Source organism: Sminthopsis crassicaudata, chromosome 1 (genome assembly GCF_048593235.1).
Source record: "Sminthopsis crassicaudata isolate SCR6 chromosome 1, ASM4859323v1, whole genome shotgun sequence".
In the NCBI taxonomy this organism is placed as follows: domain Eukaryota; kingdom Metazoa; phylum Chordata; class Mammalia; order Dasyuromorphia; family Dasyuridae; genus Sminthopsis; species Sminthopsis crassicaudata.
The window spans coordinates 138,265,023-138,290,193 of record NC_133617.1 but is presented as its reverse complement, the minus strand read 5'-3'; the positions used below and the strand labels follow the sequence as shown (position 1 = coordinate 138,290,193).

Below are 25,171 nucleotides of genomic sequence, written 5' to 3'. Positions count from 1 at the left end.
TTTGGTCATCTCTCCTTTTTAGGGGCATTTGTATATGATATGAGCTACTATATGTTTTCTGTAATTTTTTTTTACATTTTTCCATCTTTCTTTTTTGCTCTTGTTTCTTGTTTCATGGAGTTATTGATCTTGACCCATTCTGATTTTCAGGGAGTTACTTGGCTGAAAATGTACATTTTCTCCATTAAGCTTTCTTCTAGATCTCTCATTTCCTTTATAATTCTCTCCACTAAAGTTACCATTTTATTTAATCACTGTAAAACTCTTTATTTGTTCTAAGAATATAATAGAAATTATGGCAAATGTACAGTTGTCCTTTAGGTTTCGCTTATACAAATAATGTGGCATTACCTGGGGCTTACAATGAGCACTATGTTCTTCCAGAATCTCAGAAGCCACATTCCAGTATGCTGACTGGGACAGTCTGATCCAGGGAAGTCTCTAAGTGTGGCCACCCAGTCCAAGCTGCTTAAGCTTCTGAACCCCAGTCTATGATCTGAGGAGTGGTTGAAAGTGCCAGCATTCTTGGCTAGGCCCTGCTCTAAATTCCTCTCTCTGGCCCGGTTTCACAGTTCCAGCCTCTCATGTTTCCCTGGCTTACTCCCGGTATATGCCGAGGGGCTTCCATGCACTCGTCTCAGATGGAGTTCTCCTGGCTGGACCAACAATAGGGTGAACAAGATGCCACAGGTTTCTGGCAATCCCTTTACATGGACCTGGGCTGGAAAAATGCACTTACTATATATATTTTTAAAATTTCTTCTTTATCGTTTCTCTGTCCAGTTCTGCTTTTAAAACATGCCTTGTTGCAGTAATTGCGAGGAAGCTGAGCTGCTTTGTTTGCATTCACTTTGACACAAGGAAGAGAACTAATCGATGACCACTTGTCAGGGATTGCTGAAGAGATTCCTCAACTGGGTAGTGTTCGAAACCTCACATGCAACATCAACGTTGTTATAGATCTAATTGGCCAGCATCCGCTTCCATTCCTGCCCGTGGCTCATAAAGTCACTATTCTTCATGACAATCTTTCAGTATTGAGGAAGGAACCATAAAGATATCTATGCAATAGTTCAGAGACAGTTCCTGTGGAGGGAACGTGTAGATTAAAAAGTTAAACACAAAGCCAGAGGAAGTATAATTTTCCTCTCTGACTTCATAAACATAATTTAAATAGCAAAAGATTTATAAAGACATCAAATTAACTTTACAAAGAGCTCATTCTCACAATCACAGAATGCCGGCGCTGTAAGGGACTTCAGAAGTTACCTAGTCCGGGCCATCCATGAACCAGAATCCAACCTGCCATATAACTGCCATATAATCTTTGTCCAGTTCTTGCTGAAGTCCTTTATGGAAGGAACCTATTACTTTCCTTGCACTTGTGAATAGCTCTAATTGTTCTGCTTTCCTTCACACTGAATCAAAATCTGCCCCTCTTCACCCATTATTTCCATTTCTACCCTTTGGGGCCAAGCAGAACAATAACGACAGCCATAAATAACATTTATATAGCATTTGCTATGTTCCAGGCATTGTGTTATTAAGGAATAGGCATTTCCAGCTGTGTACCAGAAGGTACTTGACTTACAAGAAATATATCTTGTAGTTTAAAATATTTTAGGTATAGAAAATATACTAACCCCCCACCCCAAATTTTGAGTAAAAGAAAAATACTCATTCATTCTTAAAAATCATTACATCTATTAAAAACAACAACAACACAGTACTTTCTAGAAGGTTAGCAGTCTTGCTTTTCCATGAAAGGGTCAATAAAAATCTGGATGTTTACTGTCCACAGACCAGTCTAGCTAAATAGAGATACTCACCAGCAGTTTGGCTCTAGGGTAATCGCTCTTCCATATGACAGCTGCACATGACACATTTACTAGCTCAGATTGAAAAGGGATCTGAACAAAAAAGGCAGAACCAGAGATAGGAAACCCACGATGAATACAAAAGTATTTCCAGGAAGGCTCTAAAGCCAAGACCAAGTTAAAACTGACAATGAATACTAAAAACAACAGAAGGATTTTTTAAAAAGCAATTTTCAAGGATATTAGAACAAAAAAGGAAAAAGACAGGAGAATTTGGGGAATGACTAGGAGAGTCATAATGAACACAAAGATAGAAGGCTAAACTAAGGAAAATAAATGATTGGCACAATATGAAGGTTATAACAAAAATAATGAAATTACACTTAAAATAATAAAATCACATCTAAGAAATGTCATATCCAAGACAATTATGCCTATTATGTATAAGATATAGATATAAGAGATTATACCTTAGATATTAAATCTTAAATAAAGTTAAATTAAATTCAGTTACCAAGTCCTGGATGAATTCTCTCCCAGAAGAATGAAAGAACCATTATTGCTCAGCTATTTTTGATACTTAAGGATTTTTGCCAAATGGAAGAGTTGCTACAAGCCTGGAGCTGGGCTGATGTCAAGATTTTCAAAAAGGAGAAATCTTCATCTATTGATTAGTCTTGAAATTTATGGTAAAATTCTAGATTGGATTATTTTTAAATGGTTCAAAGGTACTTTTTTGAGCACTAAAACCCCACACAGGCTCATTGAGAATGTCACATCAAACAAGTCTATATGGGTGAATTCCGAACAGATTAATGAATGGAATGAGGCAGAGATTGATTAATCTCTATACCTCCCTTGGTGAAGGTTTCTCTAGTAGATTGCCAAGTAGCTTTTCCATTCCAGCATTTTTATCAGAGGGGAAGATAAAGATATCATGCTTATTATATTAATGTGTGACATAAAACTTGGAGGAATAATTGTGGTGTGCATAAAAGATGTCAATCTAAAAAAATTGACCAAAATCTGATATGGTGGGTAAGAGAAATGATTATTAATAACTAATTAATATTAAGGGAATCCAAGGTTTTTTCCTTTTATATTTCCTCATTCAAAACCCAGTCCTCTGAAGGATATTGTTAGATGAGATTACCCAAATCTGCTGGATACATGTTTTTCATGCCGCCCAACTAGAATACCTTACAAAGATAATCTAATGTAGATAAGAGAAAAGGAAAGGAAAGGAAAGGAAAGAAGGGAAAAAACAATCTAAGTGAATTCCAGCCCCTTGAGTTCTACTCAGGTAGGATTGAGTGGATTTTGTCTAGATTGCCCCCAGTTGGAGGGGGGTGGTGTTCTGGGTGTAGAGATAGTTTTTTTGGCAAAGAGTGACACAAAATCATGTTTTCAGCTTCTCTTTCTTATATAAGTCCATCTCATTATAATATTCATTCTCTCATTAATTGTTAGAGTTGATTTCCACTTGTGGGTATACAAGTGTGAACAGATTTATCGTTAGTTCCCTATAGTGTCATTGACCTCTTATTAATTATTCACTAGCCATAATTAATAAAATAATTGTTAATTAACCAGAAATTATGTCGAACTCTTCATTCATCACATGAGGTTTAGAAGAGATAAATGTGAAATCCTACATTTGGGTCAAAATAGTAAATTTCCCAAATAATGGATAGAGGAGACCTGACTAAATAATAATTCATGGAGGAAAGAAAAAGACCAGAAGTATTTTATTTATTACAAGCTCAATATTATCAAATAATGTAACAGTGGTATCCTAAAAAGTTATTACATTAATAGAATTTCAGTGACTAAAACAAGAGAATAATTCTATTCTGTCTTGGTTAATATATATGTAGAATATTCAGTTCTAAATTTTACATTTAATGATGAATGTTGGAGGGGATGTGGGAAAACTGGGACACTGATACATTGTTGGTGGAGTTGTGAAAGAATCCAGCCATTCTGGAGAGCAATCTGGAACTATGCCCAAAAAGTTATCAAACTGTGCATACCCTTTGATCCACCAGTGCTACTACTGGGCTTATATCCCAAAGAAATACTGAGGAGGGGAAAGGGACCTGTATGTACCAAAATGTTTGTGGCAGCCCTTTTCATAGTGGCTAGAAAATGGAAGATGAATGGATGTCCATCAGTTGGAGACTGGTTGGGTAAATTATGGTATATGAAGGTTATGGAATATTATTGTTCTGTAAGAAATGACCAGCAGGATGAATACAGAGAGGCTTGGAGAGACTTACATCAACTGATGCTGAGTGAAACGAGCAGAACTAGGGGATCATTATACACTTCAACAATGATACTGTATGAAGATGTATTCTGATGGAATATATAAAGAACATACATAAAGAAGATCCAATTCACTTCCAGTTGATCAATGATGGACAGAAACAGCTACACCCAGAGAAGGAACACTGGGAATTGAATGTAAATTGTTTGCACTACTGTCTTTCTACCTAGGTTACTTATACCTTCAGAATCCAATTGGTTTTACACACATATATTGTACCTAGGTTATACTGTAACACCTGTAAAATGTATGGGATTGCCTGTCATCTAGGGGAGGGTGTAGAGGAAGGAAGGGGAAAATTTGGAAAAATGAATACAAGGGATAATGTTGTAAAAAAAAAATTATTCATGCATATGTACTGTCAAAAAATTATAATTATAAAATTAATAAAATAAATAAATAAATTTTACATTTAAAACATTAACAAAGTAGACTGGAAGAGGATAGTGAGCTGAGATTTTAAAATGTAAAGTTCTTTTAATCACCCCAACTGACTAATCAATCCATAAGTATTTATCCAGGCACTGTGCTAAGCACTTGACATGCTAATACAAAAGTGAAATTATTCCTACTTGCAAAGAATTTATGTTTGAGTCTCAAACTTCCTATACAAGCAAAATCCCTTCTTTTTGATACTAACATTCTACTGGTGTAGTTATATGGCAGTAAGCCGTGGAATACCAATTAGAAATACATATCACCCAGAGGATAATAGAAAAGTAAAAAATGAGTGTGCATGAAATGTAACATAATCAATGTGGAACCCTAAAGATCAAGAATGGGAGACATCACACTGATAAGAAGAGGAGATGGTCACATGGCAAAGGTCAGGGATGATCAATGTATAGCAATGATATCAAGCTAAGAAGGCTTGAGTGTATTAGATGCTTTCCTTCTTCTCCTTGGGAGAATATGAAAAAGAGTTACACCGTATGACCAGACATAAATGGATGAACATTTTTATTGTTGGAGGGAACTTCAAAATTGATGGGATCTCATTTATTAAACACCTACCTTGTGCCAGACACTTCGGTAGGCAATGGTGAATCAAAGAAAGAAATTAATTAATCACTGCCTTATATTTTATTGAAGGGTGATCAAATAATGTATAAGCTTATGAAAAATAAAAACAAACAGTAGTCTAACAGTAGGAATTTAATATATACTTATCAAATGAAAATGGTAATCTGATAAACACATGACCAATTATTCCGGGATTCTGGAAGTAGCTAACCAAATTCTGGTGCTGAACTTAAAGTCAGGAAGACCTGAGTTCAAACATGGCTTCAAATTGATCTACTTCAGTGTCCTCAATTGTAAAATGGGGATAACAATAGTACCTGCTTCCCAGGATTAAAAAAACAAACATGGGTGATGAATATATCAATGTAACTTCAGGACTTCTGGGTTTTGTCCTCTACTGTTGCAGTAGACTTTTGGCCCTCCCCAGCTGACTTTCTTCTATGCATTATCTCCTTTAATTATGCTATGGCTTCTTGTGTTTAATATTTTAAAATTTTCAATAGTTTTTTATTTTCTAAATACATGTAAAGATGGTTTTCAACATCCATTTTTTTAAGATTCTGTTTTCCAAATTTTCTCTCTCTTCTGTACCTCTTCAAGACAGCAAGCAATCTGATATAGGTTAAATATATGCTTTAAATTTTAAAAAAATTTTTTATTAAGTTTTATTAAATTTTTTTATTTATAAAACATACACATGGGTTATTTTTCAACACTAACCCTTGCAAAACCTTGTGTTCTAAATTTTCCCCTTCTTACCCCCACCCCCACCTCTAGATAGCAGGTAATCCAATACATGTTAAATATGTTAAAATATATGTTAAATCCAATATATGTATACAATTTATTTATTTATACAATTATCTTGCTACACAAGAAAAATTGGGTCAAGAAGGGAAAAAATGAGAAAGAAACAAAATGCAAGCAAACACCAATGGAAAGAGGGAAAATGCTATGTTGTAGTCCACACCTCAGTTCCCACAGTCCTCTCTCTGAGTGCAGATGGCTCTCTTCATCACAAAATTATTGGAATTGGTCTGAATCATCTCATTGTTGAGGAGAGCCATGTCCATCAGAATTGATCATCCTATAATCTTGTTTCATTTAACTCAATTCATATAAGTCTCTCCAGGCCTCTCTGAAATCATCTTGTAGAATAATGATATTCCATAACATTCATGTACCATAACTTATTCAGCCATTTTTCAATTGATGGGCATCCACTCAGTTTCCAGTTTCTGACTACTACAAAAAGGGCTGCCTCAAACATTTTTTGTGCAGTTCTTTTAAACATATTTCCATAGAGTATGACTTCTCAAAGAAGGCTTGAATTGAAGCAAGAAAGCCAGGAGACAAAAGTAAAGGGAAAGAATTCTACACATGGAGGAAAGCCAATGACAAGGGGAATAGGAGATGATGTCTTATATGAGGAAGAGCAAGAAGATCAGTATCCCAGAAGAGCAGCTAGAAGTAACATATAAAACTAGAAAAGTAGGAAGGGCCCAGGTTCTAATAGAGCTTTAAAAGCCAAAGAGAGGTTTTTATATTTGATCCTGGAGGTTAATAGGGAGCCACTACTTTGCTGAATGGAGGAATGGGGGTGGTGGTGGTAGGGATAAGACCTTCAAGTCTCTGAAGGACAGGACTGAAGATAAAATTGGTCTAACTCTGAGAACATTCTTGGGTGGGACTTTACCCAATTAGAAGAACTTACTTCTAATTAAAGCATAAAGGGAATCTAATCTAAGTGAATTCTGGGCCTATTGTTCAAGTTAGGTAGTCTAGGTGAAGATGGATTCTTTAGTCCAGAAAATGGGAGGCAGCTGAGCTTCAATTAGCCAGTTCTCAGCAAAAGGAGCTGAAGGTTTTCAGGACATCTCCTTGTCCACCCCTTCATTGATTGATTGTTCACCAATTAGGGTTGATCTTCACTTGTCAGGGACACTCGCTTCTCCAAAATAAAAGGACCCCTTCTATGCTAGGGGTTTTTGGTTACTGACAGAAACCATTAATTTCTATTTATTATTTTCTGGGCTTATTAATAAGTTGGTTATTAATTGCCCAGAAATTCTGTTTCTCAAACTTTTCATTCCTTTTATTTGTGAGCCTGGCTGACTAGAAGTATGATACTTTTGACAGTAATAAGGAAGTTAGGAAGAGAGAAAGTTTGAGGGAAGAGAAAGAGGAGTTCAGTCTTGAACTTAATGAGTTTAAAATGTCTATGTGACATTCCCTTCGAGATGTTCAACAGGCCGTTGGAAATCAGGCTGAAGGCTAAGTAGAAAGGTTAATGTTAGAACTGAGAATCTTTAGCAGTATTGTCAAACTCAAATAAAAATAGATCCCTGAGAAACATTCATTTAGAAAACCACAAACTAACATTATCTATGTTGAATTGTATTTTTACTTTGTTAAATATTTTCCAATTACATTTTAATCAGGTTGAGAAGTTTGGGCCCACAGGTGGCATATTTCAGGTACCTCTGATCATCAGCATCAGCATAGTTATCTCAACTTTCATGGATTTTAAGTGAAACTTTCATGGATTCTAAGTGAAACTTTCATGGATAACTAAGTGAAATAGAGGTGGGAAAAGACAAGAAGGCTCAGAACAGAGCCTTGGGGAAGACCCATGGTTGTTGGGCAAAGAATCTTGAGAAAGAACAATTAGAGAGGTGGAACAAGAAACAGGAGATAATGTTGCCACAAAAACTTAGACGAGAGTATGAAGAAGGAAAATGTGATCAAAATGTCAAAAGCTTGGATGATCAAGAAAGTTAATAATTTATTCAAATACTTATTTTATAAATTGAATGGAAATAGTAATAATCAAAATGATTTCTTATGATATGAAATGGACCTCACCAGTAGAAGGAAAAATTGACTTTCCATAGCTCTGAATTGGAGCCCAAACTCTAACCTGTACAAAAATCACAGACCATTAAATCCAGGGGTCATTTCACTTGCAACAACAACAAAAATCTCACACGTTCTCTGGATTTATTTGATATTAGATCATTTGATGGCTGGAGGAAAAGGGACAAGGCAAAGCTTGTTTCTATAAGGATAGGAGGCTTCCTCATCCTGAAACCCCCATTAGTCTCTGAGGCCTTATCATTCCATTTCATCCCTCTGTCATTCTGGCCCCCTTTTCCCATTGATAAGTTCCTGACAGGGCCTATTTTGTACAGAGGTTCAGGCCAGCCAGCCTTCATGCCTTTTCTTCTTACTAGACTTTGCTCCCATGCCTGAATGGATGCCTTCTTCTAGCCCCTCTTTTTAATTAGTTTTTTTTTAATCATCTTCCTCTATTAGAATGTAAGTTCCTCAAAGGAAGAATCTTTCTTTTTTATTTATATTTCTATCCCCAACTTCTTAGCACAATGCTTGGCACATAGTAACTGCTTAATATATGCTAGTTGCTTTGACTTACCTTATGGAGTTGCTTCAGTCACAATCAAGGGAAACTATTGACATCCAAGGCAAGCTGAATCCTCAACATATTTCTGATTTCTAGAATATCTTCCTGGAAACCTCAGAGAGAATTTTTCTTTGGTTGGGGTCAGACCCTCCTTTTTAGTTTGAGCTGACATCTCATCTCACTCCTAACAAACAGTTCATTTTTTGGTATGTGTTTTGTGCTATATCCTAACGTGTAGAACTTCAATTTTTGCTCGTTGTTTTTCTTTTTATAATAGGTGAGTTTATTTTTATTCACCATTTGTGATGTTCTTTTGTGTAGCTGGCTCTTGGTGGGAAAGGAGCAAGTCAGTAAGAGTAAGTTGAACCTACTCTCCTCCTTTAAAAGTATCCAGGAAAATGGCCTTCCTTCTGAAACTCCAAATCATGTTCCTGGACCAGAGATATTTAAGGAGGACAAAAAGATATAGATATAACTCAATACCCTTCTTGGAGATAAGTAAAGGAAGGGAAAACATCCAGTCACAGCCCCACTCTTGCTCCCCTCAAAGCAGAAATCACAGTCTTATCTTGGAAATGGGTGAGTCAGATTCCAGAGAGCTATGTTGCCTGCAACCCCCTTCTTTGCATTTGAGCATGGATATATCTTTCTTATACCATAAAAACACATTTAACAACAAACAAAATAAACAAAAACAAAATTCACGAAAATCTCTTATACCACAAACACAAAACAAAAGCAAAATATTTATTTCTACATCCTAGTCTCTTGAGAAAGACAGTGAGTGGATTTTCTGTGTTTATTTTTTTTTAACATCTCACATACTGAATTTCAAGAAATCTAGCCAGAGTAAAACCTCAAATGCCTCAAAACAGCACCTCATGAAAAACGTAAAATAGCTCCAGGCCCAAAGGAGCAAAAGCCAGACTATAACAGACAAGAACCAGTCTCTTAAGATTAGGCTCTTGGGAGAAGTTGGGTGATGGAATTAATAGAGCAATTAGGAGCAGGAAGCAAGAACCAAGCCCCTTATAAGTCTGGGAGTTGGAGAAAAAAAACAAACAGGTTTGTTTTTAAGCAAGGACATAACCATATGTCCACATTTCTTTTTGGCTGCCCTCATTTTGAAGATGTCAAAACAGGAGAAAAGGATGCCAGGGAAAATTCACAGATTTTTTGAAATGTGATGAGCCTAGAAGGTTAATTAAAAAAAAAAATAGTCCATCTGCTTGGCATTGGGGGTTTTATCAATCTATCAGGGCAGAGGAATCAAGTCTGGTAACCTATACTATCACCATCTAACCAGACCTGGAGTTATTAAATTCATGTCACTGTACTATCTCCTTTATATAACTTTCCAGATCACTGTCATTCTCAAAAATGCCTTTATTTGAAACTGGACCAAATTATAGATTATTTTTTTTCTCTCTTCACTGACCAAAGCAACATTTTTACCTCTTACACAGCAGAGCTTATCATTATTTATTCATTTATATCAACTGATCTTTCCTTTTTTAAATATTAGGGAACAAATACTGAATGTTCATATTTAGGGAAGGAAAGAATTTTGCTCAATTCAGTTAAACTCAACAAACAAGTGTCATCTATTACTTACTGCAGCAGTGTGCTAGACACTAGGGAATCTGGAATGTAAGATGATACCTACCCTCAAATTCTGAGCCCGAAGTTTATTTGAGTATTTTCTACGTTTTTTGATTGGTAGAAGAGGAATTTTTCCTATGCAACTGTTATGGATACCTGGACCTTTCTAAGGGGTCATGCTTAGACCTAGCAAGTCAGTGGTGGGAAAGGGTAGAATGGGGACATATTGAAAAGGATCAGATAGCTGTATTGGAAACAAATCTACAATTGGTGATTGAGGGAAATGGTGAGATGTGATCTATTATCCTTTTCTCTAATTGGTTGATCACAGCCCATTCTGGGTAAGCCCCAGCATCCTTGGATTGGGATGCTAGTTATACGTAGGCTATAATGTAAACTGTGATGGGCTGAAGGAAAGTTTCAGAAAATGAGCTCTAGACAAATATTACCTCACTTTCATTTGAGGCACAGAAGGATAAAGGAGCCCAGAAAGTTTTGTGGAGAGTTAGTGCCTGAGCTATGCTTTGAATAAAGAGAAAAGCTGGCATTCATTGGGTACAGAGAGAATAGCATTGTAGCGATCTGGCAAATTCATGGAAGCAGGAGACAGTAGGATGAGATTAGGGAACACTTAATTGTTCAGTCCGACTAGGGGAGGGGAAAAAGCATAATGTATGAGAAGAAATAATGTGAAACAAGGAAGTCTGTGGGGCAGTAGAAATCAATCAGTCAACAAGCATTTATTAAACATCTATTAAGTGCTCTTAATTAAGTTGCACTGTTGCTAGGCACTGGAGGTAAAACAAAAACAGTCCTTGTTCCCGGGGTGTTTACATGAACTTGGAGGCAGATGTCCTGGGTTAGAATTGAATCTGATTAAATACTAGCTTTCCAACTTAGGAAGAATTATTTCACCTGTGTGAGCCTCCTTCTTGCGAGCTGTAAAAACGAGGGGGTTTGGGCTAACTAATCTCTAGGGTCTTTTCCAGTTTTAAATCTTTGATTCTGAGGCTGGAAAGGTCAGGTGGAGCCCAAATGTCTTAGGCTGGTGAAGCAGGACAACTTGACAGATGTTCCTGCTATAAGAAACCACTCTATTTCTTAAGACAACATTTTACTGCCCGTTAGAAATTATGGCCTGCCTGAAAACTCCTGAGTGCAGCTACATTTTTTTAAAAAAATTCTTTTCTTAAAGAAAAATGGATCCCCTAGTTAAGGGATACTTTATCTCATTCTTATGCATCCAAAAGTGTTAGCTAGCTAAGTAAGACTTATCTTATTTTTCTGAGGATTCAGGCTCTTTTAAATCAGAAGTGAAATATATACAGTTTAGAGCCCCATGACCTCAGAAAAGCAGCTCTGAGCTCACATAGCCAGAGTTCAATCTTGGGGGCTTCTCCATAATGGAGAAGCAGTTTGCCCCCATCCAGATGCCTCTCTCAGAGCATGCTCATCATAGTTCACCCTAAAGGGTATTCAATTTATTTCCTACAAGCCATCAAGACTACAAAGGCATTTGCACTCAAATCAAATTTATTTTAAGGCCTGTTAAAAACAGAAATGAACTCATATCCAAGTACAGTTATTAAGGGAATAAGTATTGCCCACTTTCCAATTAATACTGTTTTCTTCACCTCTCCCCAGAGGTTTAGTCTCACTCCCCCTCAAGTAGGGGGGCATTTTAGTAGCTTACCTGTGTTGTTACTGATAGTCCCAAGGCCGGTCGAGTGCCAGATGTCTTCTCCTTCTCTCCAGGGTGTGCAGTAACCTTGCTTGGGCATCCACGGCTTTTATCTTGACTTTAGGTTACTGCCATCCCCACCACTGTCATATTTGTTTTTGGTACTGCAGCTCCTGGCTTGCCCGAGGCATCTGTGCTGCTCACCAGCAGCTGCTAAGGCTGCCACCTGTTGCACTCCCACCTGCTCACTTTCCTAATTGCAGTAATCACCTGGAAGCTATCCTGTCTACCTCACATTGTCGATCCCAGCAGTCCCCCTTCACTTCTCTTTTGTGCCTTTGGCTCAGACGCATGGGGTTATGGGAGAGCAAGTCCTTACCTATTTCCTCACAGGTCCTTCTTCTGATTCCTTCCTCTTGCAAATATGGAGAAGCCAACTCTGCTCACTATTGCCAATTAAATTTGAGGTTCTTTCATACCAGCAGACTACAGTCTGGAGAGATGAGAGCTCATTAGGGAAACTGTCTTGTTTGCCTTTCTTGGAGTCTCTTCAAAGCTGAGCAGGAAGCTGCCCAGTGCTGGGAAAGATGTCTCCAGAGAGACAGGAGTTATAAAAACAAAAGATAGGATGAAAAACATTTTTGGCCCCCTTCTCCCATTGGAGATTGAGATTTAAACTTTGGTTCTGTTGCTTAATATTTGAGTGACCTTTAGCCAAATCTTTTATTCATTCATTCATTCATTCATTCATTAGTTTTAGAAAGAAATTTATTTGGTCATTTGGTAGATGAGGAAAGCCAGGAGAATAGTCAAGTCTTTGACTTCCCATTTTCTTATCTGTTAAATAAAGCACATTATCCACAGTTATCCTGTTCTCTGTCTTGCCAGTAGACTCAGATGACCCTGGAGGAAAAGGTGAGACTAATTTTGCACAGTTCTGACTCAATTAAATCCAATTCATTTGTAAGTCAAGATATCCATTTTTAATTATTTAAGCTTTTTATTTTCAAAACATATGCATAGATAATTTTTAACATTCACCCTTGCAAAACCTTGTGTTTCAAATTTCTTTTTCCCTCCCTTCCCCCACCTCCTCTCTTAGATGGCAAGTAAACCAATATATGTTAAACATGTGCAATTCTTCTATACCTATTTCCACAAATATCATGCTGCACAAGAAAAATCAGATCAAAAAGGGAAAAAATTGAGAAAGAAAACAAAATAAAAGCAAGCAATAACAAAAAGAGTGAAAATGCTATGTTGTGATCTACACTCAGTTCTCACAATCCTCATTCTGAGTGTAGATGGCTCTCTTCATCACAAGATTATTGGAACTGATCTGAATCATCTCATTGTTAAAGAGAGCCACATCCATCAGAATTGATCATCATAGAATCTTGTTGCCATGTACAATGATCTCCTGGTTCTGTTCATTTTACTCAGCATCAGTTGATGTAAGTCTCTCCAAGCCTCTCTGAAATCTTCCTGCTGGTCATTTCTTACAGAACAGTAATACTCCATAATAATCATACACCATAACTTATTCAGCCATTCTCCAACTGATGAGCCTCCACTCAGTTTCCAGTTTCTTGCCACTACAAAAGGGGGCTGCCACAAACATTTCTGCACATGTGGGTTCCTTTCCCTCCTTTATGATTTCTTTGAGATACAAGCCCAGTAGGAACACTACTGGCTCAAAGGGTATGCACAGTTTGACAGTACTTTGGATATAGTTCCAAATTGCTCTCTAGAATGGTTTAAACAGTTCACAGTTCCACCAACAATGTATCAGTGTCCCAATTTTCCCACATCCTTTCCAACTTTCATCATTATCTTTTCCTGTCATCTTAGCCAATCTGAGATGTACCTCATAGTTGTTTCAATTTGCATTTCTCTGATCAATAAGGATTTAGACATTGTTTTATATTACTAGAAATAGTTTCAATTTCTTCATCTGAAAATTGTCTGTTCATATCCTTTGATCATTTATCAATTGAAGAATTACTTGAATTCTTATAAATTTGAGTCAATTCTCTATATAGTTTGTAAATGAGGTCTTTGTCAGAACCTTTGAGTGTAAATTTTTTTTCTCAGTTTATTGCTTCTCTTCTAATATTGTCTGCATTGGTTTTGTTTGTACAAAAAACTTTTTAACTTAATATAATCAAAATTATTCATTTGGCATTCCATAATATACTCCAGTTCTTCTTTGGCCACAAATTCCTTCTTTCTCCACAGATCTGAGAGGTAAACTATCCTTTGTTCTTCTAATTTGCTTATATAACTCTGTCTAAATCATGAACCCATTTTGACCTTATTTTGGTATAGGGTGTTAGGTGTGGGTCAATGTCTAGTTTTTGCCATACTAATTTCCAATTTCCCCAGCAATTTTTGTCAAATAGTGAGTTATTATCCCAGAAGCTGGGGGTCTTTGGGTTTATTAAACACTAGATTACTATAATCTTTGACTATTTTATCTTGTAAACCTAACCTATTTCCACTTATCAAATACTTTATTTTTCAGCCAGTACCAAATGTTTTAAGTCAAGATATCCTGATAGCATCGATCCTCTTCAAGAACAAAGGACAAACAACAATTTCCCTAGAACCTCCACTTTATGTAGGGGTTCAGACTGGCCAAACTGCATTCTTCTTCCAGATGTGCTCCTGACATTCTGGTCACCAATACCACCTCCCTGTACTGGATACTTCTTCCCTCTCCGCCTTTACCTTCCAGCTCTTTTATATGTTGTCTTCTCCCTTTAGATTGTAAGCTTCTCAAAGATAAGGGATTTTCTTTCTATTTGTATTTGTATTCCCAACCTACTGGCAAGGATGACACTGGGATCCTTGCTTTTCCTTACATAAGACACTTCGCATTCCAATTCAGGGCATCTTCACCGGCTGTTTTCCATGTCTGGAATTCTCTCCCTCCTCATCTTTACCTCCTAGCTTCTCTGGCATCCTTCAGGTCTTGGCTAACATTTCACCTTCTTCAGGAAGCCCTTTCTAATTTTCCTTAATCTTGGTACCTTCTCTTTGACACTACCTCTACTGTACTATTAGAAATAATAAGCAGGATGCTTTCAGAAAAACCTGGGAAGACTCGAACTAATGTAAATAGCAATGTTGTATAATGATCAGCTGTGAATAACAGCTATTTTCAGCAATACAATGATCCAAGATAATTCTGAAGGATTTATGATTTAAAAAAAAAACAAAAAAACTAACAAAACCATCCCTCTCAAAAAAAAAAAAAAAAAAAAAAAAAAAAGGAACTGATGGTCTCTGAGTGCAGATTGAAGCATACTTCTTTTTTATTTTACTTTATTATTCTTGGTTTTGGTCTGCATTTTCTTTTGCAATTTAGCTAATATGGAAATGTTTTGTATTTAAATCAATATCAAACTGCTACCTTCTCAAGGAAGAAAGAGGGAATGGAGGGAGGGAGAGAAGATGGAAATCAAGATATTAAAAAAATGTTAAAATTAAAATTAAATACAAAAAATACCTGGTTTGTTCACTAACTACATATGTAATTATAACCAAGTCACAACTTTTTTCTGGGATTCAGGTTTTTTTTTTTAATCTTCTTTACTTCATAAAGTAATTTGATTCCTTCAAAACCCAGTTCAGATGTCGTTTCCTATACTAGTTCATTCCATCTTCCTTTTGTTAGCATTCCCTCTCTCTTGAAGTTAGTGACATTTTGCATGTTTGTTATTGTGAACAATGTATATCCACCATTTCCTTGTTGCTTCTTCCTGCTTCACCCAATAATGCAATCTCCTTGAGAGCAAGGAAGGACTTCTTTTTAATTTTTTTGTATATTAGGTATTTGCCTAATGAAGTGTCTGGCTCTTGATGCCTAAAAAGGTTCATTGAATTGAATATGTGATATATTACTGAAAAACAACACTCCATAAATGATACAAATGATACAAATCATAGGCCTTGATTCATTATTTTGTTGATTATGTAGACTTAAGTGATGGAAAAAATGTTAATAATGAAAATTAAACTTTAAAGTGTGTTGTGGATAGATGTTTCTCCTTCCCTCTCACTCCCATTCAGTGTGGGAGTTTTGTGTCTAACTCTTCATGACCCTGTTTGGCATTTTCTTGGCAAATGTACGGGAGTTGTGCCATTTCTTTCCTTGGCTCATTTTATAGATGAGGCAAACAGGTAAGTGATTTTCCCAAGATCACACATCTAGTAAGTCTCTAAGGGTAGATTTGGACACAGGTCTTCTTAATTCCAGGCTCTGCATGATATCCACTATATCACCAAACTGTCTTTCCCAACTCAAAGCTGGTTGTTAAATATTTAACAACACTCTATATTGTCTTAGGACCATCCCAGTGAACTTTGGAGAGTCTGCCCTTCCAGCCAAAGGGTGAAGATTTTTTTCATCCAAAGAAATTCTTAAAAACCGGGTATTAAATCACAGAGATGAGTGGATGGAAGGTGTGCTCACACTGACAAAATTATCGATTCTTTTGGATACCTTATTATATATGACAGAATGCCAGATTACTAGATTTTCTCTTTGTTGAGGAAGCCCTCCTTTAATGACAGCTTCCACTTCGCAAAGGAGATTTCTTGCTATTCTTTTTTTTTTATTAATTTTATAACTATAATTTTTTTGACAATACATATGCATGAGTAATTTTTTTTTACAACATTATCCCTTGTATTCATTTTTCCAAAATTTCCCTTCCCTCCCTCTACTCCCTCCCCCAGATGACAGGCATTCCCATACATACATAATCCCATACAGTATAACCTAGATACAATATATGTGTGTAAATCTAATTTTCTTGTTGCACGGTAAGAATTGGATTCCAAAGGTATAAGTAACCTGGGTAGAAAGACAGTAGTCTTGCTATTCTTTTAATACTCCTTTCTGAACATGTGTAATATTAAACCAAGTAAAGTGATTCAAACCATAGTGACTACCTATGTCATTATAAGAAATCACAACTTTTCTGGGCCTTGTTTTTTTCAATCTTAAAATGGATTTAATCAGAGGGGTCAAAAACACTGCTGTCAGTGTCTATGTGACATACAACAGTCTTGAGTACAGTCCAATCCATATTAAAATGCTATTGAGAAATTCTTAACAAAATAAAGAAAATATAATAGAACATAGATAATGCTAATATATGGTTTTTCAATTAACATGCAGCCAGAAGGGATCCTTATATGTGGGTTAATACTATCGCCAGCTGTCATCCCCTTTTCTATTTGATTTTGACCATACTGGACAGGATACTTTCCATTTTTAGTATTCTTTGATTCTAAACTACCACAACTCTTAAAAGCTTGTCAAGATTATAGATTTAGAGCTACAGTGGACCTCAGCACTTCTCTTGTTCACATGCAATACAACTGGGGAAACAATCCTGGCTAAGATACCCAAGACCACAAAGGCAGGAAGAGCTATAGATGGAATTTGAACTCAGGTCCAATATCTCCAAAGCCAGCATACTTTCCACTGTACCAGTCTGCTTTCACATAGTTAATATTTTCCAATATTTTGGAGGAAGATGTGTTTACTCAGTTGATCCTCACCTATTCAAAGCTCTGAGCCCAGTAGGTATTTCAGAACTAAGCTGATGATATTTCAGTCATTCTCTGATGCCCTAAGAGTTTAAGTAAGGTCTATTGGGAGTCAGAAGTGACTCCAGAGGCCAGACCAACAAAAATTCCCCCTCTATCATCTCTTAATAACTGTTTAGCCTTCCCTGGAAGATCTCCAGCACTGGAGAACTCACTACCATGCATTCCATTTTTGGTCAACTCCAAAAGTTAAGAAAACTTCCCTTATATGCAAATGAAATATGTTCTTTTTTAAATTTTGTTTTTGTTTTTATTTTTGCAATTTCTACTCAATACTCCTAGTTCTTCCCTCTGAGCCCCAGCAAAATGAATGAAAAAATAAAGATTAATTTATTAAACACTTGTTATTCATCTTTTTTTTGGGGGGGGGTAGAATACCCATAATATGAATGATGTCTTGACTTGTGTATGAGTTGTATTTAAGTTAGGTAGAGTTGCTTCTGTCTCCAGAGACATTGAAATCCATCATGACAAAAATCAAGATGACTGGTGATAGACCAAGATTCAGTGGATGGCCTTAGTATTGTCAATGTTTTGAAGAACTCTTAAGTGCTCCACAGTGCCTATTTCACTCCCTTCATGAAGGCCTTTGGAACAAATTGGAATTCATCTACCCATTCCTCTGGGAGAAGTCTTCACACGCTTGGCGTGGGTGTCCCTATACCTTTTCAGATGAAGAAATTAAAGCTATCTATGGTCGTATGAAAAAATGCTTGAAAGCACTATTAGAGAAATGTAAATTAAAACTCTGAGGTACGACCTCATACCTATCATATTGTCTATTATTAATAATAATAAATATTGGAGGGGATGTGGGAAAACTGGGACACTAAAACATTGTTGGTGGAGTTGTGAACTGATTTAGCCATTTGGAGCTATGCCCAAAGGCTATCAAACTGTGCATACCTCTCATCCAGCGGTGGAGTCTCACTACTGGGTCTGTATCCCAAAGAAATCATAAAACAGGGAAAAGGACCCATATGTGCAAAAATGTTTCTAGTGGCGTGTGTGTGTGTGTGTGTGTGTGTGTGTGTGTGTGTGTAAGTGTGTTGACAAGAAACTAGAAATTGAGTGAATGCCCATCAATATGGGAATGACTGAATAATTGATGGTATATGAAAGTAATGGAATATGATTGTTCTAGAAGAAAGGATGAGCAGGCTGATTTCAGAAAAGCCTAGAAAGACTTACATGAACTGATGCTAAGTGAAGTGATGCAAAACAATTCCAATAGACTGTGGATGGAAAATGCCATCTGTATCCCAGAGAAAGAACTATGAAGACTGAATGTAGATGAAAACATCTTTTTACCTTTTTATTTTGTTTTTTCTTTCTTGTGGTTTTCCCCTTTTGTTCTGTTTTTCTTTTCTTTCTCAACATGATTCATATGGAAATATGTTAAAAATGATTGTATATGTATGACATATCAGTTTGATTGCTATCTAGAGGAGGCAGAATGCAGAGGGCCACAGACAGTGGGGAACTCTGTGTAAGATATAAGACCCATCTGCCCAGAGGGAACCTGCTAACAATGTCTGGTTCACCTCCCCATCTCCCCTGAGGGCTCTGGGCCTTCCTGAGAAGTCAGGGGGTGATGACAACCAGTGTTATAATTGAAGCAGAATTAATAGCAGGTGGCAAACTACATACAATAGCAAGTTGTTTACGTGGTCCCACTTGCACAGTATATATTTAGCACATATCCAGTGTTGCTTTGGTTATGTAAGAGTATGAGGGTATATAAGGGTGAGATAATTTGGAATAAACAGTCTCCATATTTTAACCATCCTTAGGAGCCTTGTCTCATTGCTCCTCCACTAAGACAGTATATATTTTTATTTATTATAGTTTTTATTTACCAGATATATGCATGGGTAATTTACAGCACTGACAATTGCCAAACCTTTTGTTCCAATTTTTCCCCTCCTTCCCTCCATCCCCTCCCCAGATGGCAGGTTGACCAATACATGTTACATATGTTAAAGTATAAATTAAATACAATATTAGTATACATGTAAGACAGTATATTTTAACTACCCCTGCATGGGGGGCTCTAGAAAGCATGGTACATTTTGTCACCCCAACTTGGGGGCTCTAGAAAGCAGCAAACAACAGGAGGAAGTAAGGCAAAAAAAAATTTGGAACTCAAAATTTCACAAAAATGAATGTTGAAAGTCATCTTTATGTGTAATTGGAAATATATATATATGTGTGTGTGTGTGTGTGTGTGTGTGTATAAACATATATTAAAATTAAATTAAATTAAAAATAAAAAACAAAAATTAATTAAAATCAATGGCTTGGAGAGGTTTAAGATATTTTAAAATAAATTGGCTAAAGCAAAACAAAAAAAAATCAAGTACAATTGGCCACTCACAGGTCTGATCTGTACTGTTAGTACCAGGGTTGAGTCATTCCTTTTTAGACAGCCTGATGACTGTCTACTCCCAGGGTCTTAATACTGTGAAAATATATGATTAACTTTAGCCTTACTACAATTCTCCTGAATTTGAGATTCATCAGCTTCCCCCTCTCCAGGAGCAGAGATTACAGGCTGGGACCAACATAAACAGCCATTCTTTTTTGGGTAACAAGTGATCCAATTTGAAAACTTTTTTTTTTTACTTTAAGACATCATAGATTAGTCCTCGTGTAAGTCATTAATTTCTTGTTACTTGTCCTTCATTCTCAAAGAGAACAAGTGATGTTTTGAATTATGCATGAGTTTAACAAAATTGCAACCTTATTCCTTCTCCCAGGGTCGAGGTCCAGGACAAAAGTCAGATAGTGTCTAAGTAATCACTTTCATGACCATAGGAACAAATAGTTTTCATCTACCCATTCTTTTGGGGAGGAAGTCTTCACATGCCCCTACCTCACCAACAGGTTTGATGCCCTCAACCTAGTTAACCCTGTCTGCTGAAAGTTTTATAAGGGTGTGGCTGTGCATGCTACAGCCTCTTGGAGCCACAGCTGAGAGGTGGGTGAAGGATGGACACCAAAGGTAGATGAACAGCTCTGAAAAGGGCTTGGCAAGCCCTTCCACCAGAGGTGCTAAGGGGCAGAGGAGCTCCTTGAACATTTCACCCCCACCCCCAATAATTTCTATTGAGCTTGAATGAAGCAAGGCATAGGCTTATTTGTCTTAGTTGAGGAGTTTCTCCAGAGGTGTTAAAAAGCAAAGAGGTTTTTATCAACAGGTATTAAATTGTTGGGTTGAGAGGGCCCAATGTGCCCTCAAAGATCCAAAGACAAAGTAACTGGGGAATTCAGTGCCACAAGGCACTTATTCAATAGAACAGGTCAAAGAAAGATATTCAGCATTTACATCCATAAATGATAAAAACAAATCCACTTTCTTGCTGGAGGATGCGACCTAGTCACCAGTCAGCTTCAGTAGGAAATCTCAACCCCACCCTAGCACAAACAATTATACAAATGGCCAGGTGCATCTTTCTCTTCTATTGAATTATTGAGCAAAAATTGCCACTGTAGGATGAATGTCAGTAGAGATAAATTGATATTTTCTTTCATTTAGCTGTTCCCTTCCCCCACTATTCTGTCCTATTTATTAATGCTGAACGCTTCCTCTGTGATTTTTATCTAATATCTCACATGTCTAAGATATAGATTTTTTCATTCTGATTTTTGTAAAAATAAGTATGAAAAATTTAAATGGTTAAGATTGTTGTTAACACCATGCCTAACATTTTTGAACATCTCCAATCAGTGCCTTCCTTTCTTCTCACTCTCTTCCTATTTCTTTGCCATCTGGCTTCCAAATTCATCTTTTAACTCAAACTACTTTCTCTAAAGTTAGCAATGATCTCTTCATTGTCAAATTTAATTACTTTCTCTCAATAACTCTCTTCCATCCTTTGGCACTGTGGATAAGCCTCTTCTTAGTATTCTCTTCTGCATTTTTATCACACTGTTCTCTCCTGATTTTCCTACCTGACTGACTACTCTGTTTTTCTTGCTGGTTCTTCAACCAGATAATTGTAAAGAGGCCATCTCTAGTCATCCAGATCTATATCTCAGCAATGGACCCAGATGGCACTGGAGGACAAAGTGAGGTAGGTTGACTCTCCCTTTCTTAAATCCAATTCACTAGCATGTCATGGCATCATCTCTCTAATGTCATGGTCCCCTTCAAGAATGAAGGACCATCAAGTAATTGTGGATGTCCTGCAAGGTTATGTCCTCGTCTCTCATCTCTTCATCTCCTCTACCATTTTGCTTGGTGATTTCATCAACTCCCAGGGATTCAATGAATATATCTATTCTCATATCTTACCTCCTCTCTATTCTCACATCTTACTTAGGTAGAGACCTAACTCTCTCTGAACCTTTCCTCTCTCTCTTTTTTTTTAAATTAATTTTATAATTATAACATTTTTTACATTATTCCTTGTACTCCTTTCTGTTCCGAATTTTTCCCCTCCTTCCCTCCACCCCCTCCCTAGATGGCAGGCATTCACATATGTTATAGTATATCCTAGGTACAATATATATGTGCAGAACCGAATTTTGTTGTTGTTGTTGTTGTTGCAAAGGAAGAATTGGATTCAGAAGGTAAAAATAACCTGGGGAGAAAAACAAAAAAATGCTAACAGTTTACACTCATTTCCCAGTGTTCCTTCTCTGGGTGTAGCTGATTCTGTCCATCATTGATCAATTGGAACTGGATTAGCTCTTCTCTATGTTGAAGATATCCACTTCCATCAGAATACATCCTCGTACAGTATCATTGTTGAAGTGTATAATGATCTTCTAGTCCTGCTCATTTCACTCAGCATCAGTTCATGTAAGTCTTTCCAAGCCTCTCTGTATTCATGCCGCTTGTCATTTCTTACAGAACAATAATATTCCATAACATTCATATACCATAATTTAACCAACCATCCTCCAATTGATGGACATCCGTTCATTTTCCAGTTTCTGACCATTACAAAAAGGGCTACCACAAACATTTTGGCACATACAGGTAGATCCCTTTCCCTTCTTTAGCATTTCCTTGGGATCCTCTCACATTTCTAACTGCCTATTGTGCATCTCAAATTGTTTGCCTTATAGACATCTTAAACTGAAGATTTTCTTTTTAGGTTTTATTCATGTAAAACAAATTTTATATTACAAACATTTACAGATTATCCCCACTTTATGAGAAGTATCTTGTAGCAAAATGAAACAATTAAATAAAGCAATAGTGAACTCATCCGAAAATCTCTGCAACATTCCATATGGAAACAAAAAATTGCCATGTGCACAGCAAAATATAAGACAGAATTCAAGATACAAAGCAATATATTTCCACTTTAAGAAAGCCTATATAATAAACATAATGCATTGTGTTCAGAGCTGTACATTTTTCATATATATTCATACATATATACATAAACATGTATACATACACACATATAAATACATAGATATATATAATCACACAATACATGTTCATACATTCATATGCATCTAAATGAAATCATACTATGCTTGTTTGTCTCCTATTTCTCTGAAGATGTAACATCTTTCATAAGTCCAGTGTCTCTGTATTTTTCTAATTCTATCAACCCATCATTTCCTATACCACAGAAATATTCCAATCTTATGCTATTTAGTTTTTTAAATAGTCTAAAACAATATTGATTAATATAGCTGATGTATAATATAGTTCACGCCCCTCTATTAAAAAATTGAAGTTAACAGAAATCTATTTTCTCTCCTTCCTATCTCCTATTTCATTGACAAGAAAAAAGGCAAATTATTTGAAACCAATATACAAATGAAATATATTCCTTCAAAGACAGTATGCCAAATATATGTGTATGTCTCCATATATAGAATTAGACATATATATATATATATATATATATGTCTAATTCTATACTTTAAATGTTATTTCTTTGTCAGGAGGTGGATGTCATGTCTCAACATCATTCCTCTGGAATTATAGATGGTCATTGTATTGATTATACTTCTTAATAGTTCTTATAGCTTTCAAAAACTATTATTTGTGTTGTTTCTATATAAATTGGTCTGGTTCTGCTCATTTTATTCTTCAATATATAAAAACTCTTAAATTTTATTTATTTTTATTATGTTGATGGCATAGGATAAATTGTTCTTCTGACTTTGCTTTCTTTATACTCTGCATCGATTCATGTAATTCATGTCTCTTTGAACTAAATCTATTTAGAACTCTATCATATTCATGTGTCACAACTCATCCAGTAATACTTAAATTTATGGACATTTCTTTAATTTTCAGCTTTTTGACACTACAAAAGAGAGCTGTTAATTTTTTGGGGGAATAGTCTTTTCTCTTTATTTGATTACTCTTGGGTATAAAATTAAGGGTCTTTGTCAGGAAGGTTTGGGGTACGGTCTAGTTTGTCTAGAGCTAGGAAGGTAGCTACCATCTCTGACAGTTTTACAGGTACCCCAGGGGTAGTGAGAACCTGAGAAAAAGAGAGATGGAATCAGGAAAAACTCTTGTAGGAGATGGTGTTTAAGCTGCAGAAGCTAGAGATTTATTAAGTACCTACTATGTGCCAGTCGCCTTGATATGTGCTGGGGATACAAGTACAAGTTTAAAAAAAAAAAAAAAAAAGAAATAGTCCTTGTCCTCAAGGATCTTACAATCTAATGAGAAAAGTCAAAACACTAAAAAGAAGCTGAAAAGGAAGGGGAAGGGGAGAGATAAGGAATTGGAAGTTTCTAATGAGAGGATATGATAAAAAAAAAGTTCAAAAAAGCTCAAAAGCAGAGTAACTAGTGAAAAGTGGGGAGAAGATTGTGTTGAGCTCCTTTGTTAGATGCCCTATAGCTCCTGATGTTGTCTTGTTGCAGTTGCCAGCTGGCTGTTCTCTCTGCCTTAAATCTCTTCCCATTCTAGGTCATTCTCCACTCAATCGCCAAATTGATCTTTCCTACCAAGTATGTCACATACATAACCTTATTCAGTCAACTCCATTATCTTTAGGATTAAATATAAAATCCTGTTTTTAAAAATGTTTCATAACCTGGTCCCTTCCTAACTTTCCATTCTTCTTTCACCTTTCTCCAGCCTATAATATATTCTGCTATCCCATGATACTGCCTTCCTTACTGTTAATAGTGTAAGACAATCTGTTTCTCAACTCCAGGCATTTTCCCTGACTATCCTCCATGAAATTTTCTCCATTTTCACCTACAGTTTCTGGCTTCCCTCACTTCCTTCAAGTCTCCACTAACATCCCAATTCCTTTTTACAAGACGCTTTTCCCAATCTTCCTTAATCTTAGTACAATTCTTCTGAAATTCTCTCCAATTTATCCTTTCTGTATGTGATTTGAAAATTGTTGTTTGCATGTTATCTCCTTTTCTAGAATATGAGATCTTTGAGAACTCTTTATTTTTCTTTATATTTCTATAACTTAGTGATGGCATACTTTTAGGAGCTTAATAATTGCTTATTGACTTGACTTAAACACTACAAGTTAAAAGGTCTTGGAATGCTCTGAACCATAACAGAGTAATAAAGATCTTGAGCAAATTGTAGAGTAGAGAGAACACTAGCCCTGTGTTCAAATCCTATCTCTGAACTGAAGATTGTTTTATTCTTTGTGTTTGTAACCACAGTGCCTGGCACATTATAGACACTTAATAAATGCTTATTAATTACAAAAAAATGG

General features: G+C 36.3%; 1 long non-coding RNA gene across 1 annotated transcript; it reads right to left on the bottom strand.

The window, feature by feature from the left end:
• Positions 1-247: 247 nt before the first annotated feature.
• On the bottom strand, positions 248-12,356 carry LOC141552988 (uncharacterized). The gene is made up of 3 exons (XR_012485257.1): positions 11,886-12,356; positions 1,830-1,910; positions 248-1,086 (listed from the first exon to the last, which is right to left on the bottom strand). It is a non-coding gene; the product is annotated as an uncharacterized LOC141552988 (long non-coding RNA).
• Between the last annotated feature and the right edge of the window lie 12,815 nt (positions 12,357-25,171).